Source organism: Coptis chinensis, chromosome 1, assembly GCF_015680905.1.
Source record: "Coptis chinensis isolate HL-2020 chromosome 1, ASM1568090v1, whole genome shotgun sequence".
In the NCBI taxonomy this organism is placed as follows: Eukaryota; Viridiplantae; Streptophyta; class Magnoliopsida; order Ranunculales; family Ranunculaceae; genus Coptis; species Coptis chinensis.
This window is the reverse complement of record NC_141456.1, coordinates 70,244,631-70,250,348: the sequence shown is the minus strand read 5'-3', so window position 1 is coordinate 70,250,348 and position 5,718 is coordinate 70,244,631.

Sequence of the window (5,718 nt, the reverse complement as noted above, 5' to 3'; positions counted from 1 at the left end):
CTTTACAACTCCCGCCTACATATTTTCCCGGGAAACTAAAACCCGTTGGTCCGGTCCTTTTCTCGTTATCTTGAAGTCACCCCCTTACGGGGGCATTTACCTTGGTAAATCCCAAGGACAACAATACCTTTCAAGTTAATGGTCAACGGTTAAAACATTTTCACGAACTTTTGTCCCCTCGATGTGGAGGAAGTCCTTTTACAGGGACCACCTATGAGGACTGACCTTGTCATTGGTGTACTTACTTTCATTTCCATATACTGATAAGTACACCATTCAGGTAACCGGGCCCTCCCTATGGAGTGTGTGGCTGTAAGTACCGGATCCTAAGTCCACAGTTCACACAATTCACGTTTTCCACTTTTAAGACGATGTTTTCTCGATCTTTGAGTCATGTTCCTCTATGGAGTGAATTGTGTATTTATTGTTTTTCGTGTTTCTTAACAAATAAAATTAAAATTAAAATTCTTAAAAATCATAGACATAGCAATCCAACAAGTCGTGGGAATCTGACTTTAAACGACCCACGTTGTAAACAAATTTTGTGTTTAAAAATTTGTTTGGGGTCAAGCAAATCGATCCTTGCATCCGGATTGCTCGAACCTTCCTTTTGCGTTGCTTAGGTCCATTAGTATAGTTCATTGGGTTTGACGTCATCTAATTTAGTGTTCATTCGTTCGCATAACTTACGTCACACACGCACTTCGAGGCGTCCTTCCACCCTCTCATACGTCACCCATGGTCGGAATCGAGTGTTGTATGGATCATTGGATTGGAAATTCTCTCCTGATCATTTCCATATCTCATTCGAAAGAATCGGACCGATAACGAAGCGGGAAATCTAGTTTGAAATTACGCTAAAAAAATCGACAAAAGTCGAAAAATACGAATTGGGCTTGGGCCGACTCGCGCTCACCTACAGCGCGCCCGCGCCCCCCTTTCCAAAAACAAATCGCGACCTTCATCTTCTCCAGCCGCTTGACACAAATTAAAATCCAAACCCTATCAACCAAAAATAAAAAAAATATATATAATAAAAATAGAATACATCACAATAATAAGACCACCCACGCCCATTGTGAAACACCAATCTTCCACACAATCCAACCGTTTCCACCAAGAAACCACCCACCAATTCGAGTTTTCGAACCTGCCGCCGAACCTACCATAACCACCACTGTTGGTTTGGTTAGTTTTCATCAAACTCGAATCCACCACCATCTACAAACCCCAAATCAGTTCAAACTTCAATGGCGCTACGACGTAGAATTCTCGGAAAACGCTTGCACCCGACCGGTTTAAGGCCATTTTATGACGCTGGAGATGTTTAAGAGAAATTGAACGGACTGTGGTATTCGACGAGGATTTCTATCACTATGATTTGGTAGAACAGTTTTATAAGAAACGAAAGTGGAGGGGAAATAGGATTTTCATTAGGATAGCGAGGAACGCGGAGGAAGTTACGAGGCAGGTTGTTGATCGAGCTATTAGGAATCACCCCTCGTAACCAACCTAGATATTTGACCAAACAGGAATCCCAAGATATCTGCAGTTCCTATTTTGATGAAAGATACGGTCATAGAGGGTGAATACAATACGATATCTCATTCGTTAGCCCAGACGACCACGAGAACCAATCAACCGGGTCAGAAGCTCGGTGGATTGGTAAGAACGCCCTCGGGAAAGACAAAGTCAGCGACATCGAACTTCGTTAATGCGCACGTTCTCGAATTTGCAAACGAAGGAGTATAATTTCTGCATCCTTGATTTAATTTTGAATGTGATTAGAGGAGGGAAAAGAGCCCGGCGCCTCTTCCCGTATTGATCACTAAGATTATGCTCTCATTTAGAGCCATCGCTAGATCTGCTCCTATTAAGATCAAATTGCCTTCTAATGCAAGTATTTATAAGGAATGCATTCAAAAGACTTGGCGTTTATGCCGCATAGAAGGAAGTTGAGTCGGATAATGTAGGGGAAGATATGACATGGTTGGTTGAGGATAATTTTGATAGTCATACTTCTAATTTAGAACGTATGATAATGCTGCAAACTGGTTTGCGATGCAGTTATCGTATCTGTGAAGATATACGACATAGACAAATTGTAATTCGAAATAAGCAAACGAACTTTCAGACGAGAGTTGAAATGCTCGAAAGGGGTCAGGAAGATATCTTGTCTGACTTGGAGGTTATCCACAAGAATCACCAAGCCCAGTATGCAGTACTCAAGACTGAGATGGAAGCACAGCGCTTGTTCAGGATAGAGATGCTACGACGCATGCCACTCGTGGATGAGTCTGTCTCAGCTGATTCTGAGAGGCATGAGCGTCGTCGCCGCAGGCCAGATGGCTCAAGCCATTCGTCACCACAGAGCCAGTCTCCATCTCAGGGACCATCTTCTTCACACGCCTAGGTGTTCACCATCAGTTGTGTCCTTTTATTTCATTGTTTTTATTGTTTTGTTAGTGGAATTTTATTTCAGTAGTTAGATTTGAGTATTAAGTTGTTTGTTTTAGATTGCTTGGATTTCATATTATTTTAATATAATTTATTTTTATCATCTTTCGTATAGTTGTCTTGGAAGTAAAAGTTGAAAATTAGGCCGATACCGGCATACCTATGATTTTTTGTAGTGGTAGCATGATATGTAGGAGAGTTTAGAAGTTACCGCTCTAAAACCAAGTAAAAGATACCGTGGTTGTTAGGAAATCAAAACAATGGTTAGTTTCGGTTTCGGTTTGGCAGTTTTCTATTTCCGAAATTGCCTTAAAACAATTTGGCAATTTGCGATTCGCTTTGGAAACCCGTAACCTATTTAAACTTCCATCATACTACACTCACAACCCACACTACACACCACAATCATCTTTCACTTTTCACTCCAACCTTTTTTCTTGTTTTTCTTAGAAACTCACTTTCTGCACCTCTGAAGCCAGCTTCCAAGCAGAGCGACTTCGCCCTATTATCGTCAGAAATCGAAAAATCCCTAGGCGCCCAGCATACCAAGTAAGCGACCAGCCAAACACCGAAATCGAAAAAATCGAAGCCGCCGCTTCAAGTAAGCCCGACCAGCTAAAACACACTGTAATTTCAAAAACAAAGAGCGACTTCGCTTATACGAAGCAGCGCCAGCGCCCTCCGATAATCACGCGAAATTTTCGATTTTCTCGAGGTTCTTCCGTGTTTTCGCAGCTATTCTACAAGTAGTGTTGAGATGACACCACCTATAGTGATTCCCGAACAGTCTTTTGAAGACTTGATGGGAACCTATACCTATGGAGCATCGTTCTCCGAAATGGATCGTGCAATTAGGATGGCGGCATCTTCGGTGAGTGATGACGATTCTTTTTCACCTAAGCTAACTGAATTCTTCTATAATAATATTACTTTTTTGTACCCAAGAAGGAGAACAAAAATTTTCCCTTACTATTGATGGTAATGCGACTATGGAATTCAATAAACACTTGATAGCTTTGGTTTCGGATTGCCATTACGACCCTATGCACACGTGGGGATATATGACGATAACTCATACCTATATGAATATGCCTATTTCCATGAGTATTATGGGGAGGGTATTTCAGATCATGGACCAAGACCAATATAACATCGCATACAAGTAGCCTATCACCGAATGTAAGCACAACCATGTTGTTCATCATGATGAACATTCTAGGGGAACGGCGGTTTATACGCCAATAATACCGCCGGTGACGTTTTCCTTGCTTTAGGCGAGGGACGTCGTAGGTATGACATTCCCCGAAGTTTTAGTTGCTACTACGAAGCGAGCCCATACCTTGAGGCATAAGTACCTTCTTATGCCTGTCTTGGTTTGCCGCCTTATCGCGCTTTTGCCTACCCGTGATACTACCGCGATTTACCAGATTGGGAAAGGGTCGAAATCATGAGACCCACCAATCGTAATGGTAAGATCATTCGAGCCATGACTTGGCGGGATGGCAGGTGCAACCACATTTGGTTGCTCCTTACACCCCATCGGACCAAATAACACTAGAGAGGTTAGCACTAGTTGATGATACCGCGGCGTAAGGCATGGCAAGTTGTTATGGCATGGCGGGATCTTGAAAAGAACCTCATATAGAAGAGGAGGATGACGAGTAGATGTTGGGGTGCAGGTAAGTTTTAGTTACGTTAGTGTAATGCTTATGTCCCAAGCAATTTAATTACATTAACCCCATAATGGGTGGAACTCTTATAGTGTTAAGGTCGGTTTTTATTTCCTATATTAGTACGTTCTAACATTGTTTTGCAGATGTTTCTGAATTTCACGCGTTTCAATGGTATTTTTCCTACCCTCTTTATTTAAACGCTTTGAGGACAAAGCATGCTTTTTGTTTGGGGGCATAGAAACACGTGTAATTAAGACATCTGTTAGGATAGAGATATGTATAATGTGCACTTGTTTTCTAGTTAAAATTTCGAAAATTCAAAAATATAAAAAAAAAAAATATGCTATACACTTAGGAATATTGGTATTGTTTTCTTCCTCCATGCTCTTAACAATCTAGAAGTCTCACGTAGCTGTTGCATCAGAATAATTGTTAGAAACTTAGGTTAATATGTATGTAATAATCTTTGCATCTATCTATAAATTTATTACATGAGTATCTATGATTGCTAGCGATGAAGTTTCAAATCTAGGCTAGAGTACTTATTCTACAAATCCTGTGAGAATATAGCCTAAAGCCTTATATGAGCCGAAACATTTGAGAAATGACACAAGGGAGAAGTAAAATCCGGATAGAGAAATCACACGTCCACTTGCTTGATCACTAAACCATATCCTAAAAGCGAGAATTTAGGCGCTCTTTGGATCGATATAGCCGCCGAAATTCAAACCTATGAATTATGTTCCACTAGTCGCCCCTTCGAGCCTTTCTTTAGCCTTCCATAAACCACAATTCCTTTACCCCATACAAAAAACAAAACAAAATAAAAAAAATCAACCTACCCAATTTAGAATAAGTCCGAGAATAGAATGAGGAAGAAAGAAGAAGAGAAAACCCGTGTAAACAAAATTAGTTAGTTGCTTGCTTCCGAAAATAAAGAAAAAGAAGTTTCCATCCAAAGAGAAAAAAAAAAAAAAAAAAAAAAAAAAAAAAAATAAATAAATAAAACTCCAAAAAAATAGAATAAAAGGGAGTCAAAGGCCAAAGAAAAGAAAAAAAAAAAAAATGGCTAAGGATGGAAACAAAGTGTAGAAGCAAAAGTAATTAACAAGGTTTTCTCTAAGTTACATAATATGAAGACTCTATTATCTCTCAGACTTGTCCTTTTGAATATCCATTTCCTTCCTTCTTAAACCATCTCCTAATCCCATGACACCTAATAAAGACCTCTAGCTCAATTAGGAATAGGTTAGTGTGATAGTAAGTGGCGGATGTGTTTGATCGACCCGGCTTCCTTGATGTCATTGAGATTGTAAGGTAAAGTGTGCCCACTGCACAATCTTGGAGTAGCTAAAACTTGAGTGGAAAAATCGAGAGGGTTTTGTCTTGACATTTATGTGAGGACCTACTTAAGGACGCTTATTCCGAAGTTCTCGAAAACAAACCTCACGAACATTTCATAGTATTACTCATTGTTATATGTTTATTGTAGATGATTGATTATTATGCATATATTAACTTAGGTTTTTGACTTGTTATTCTTATGTAATTGCTAGAGAGATGTATAGATAGTTGAGCATGAATAAGG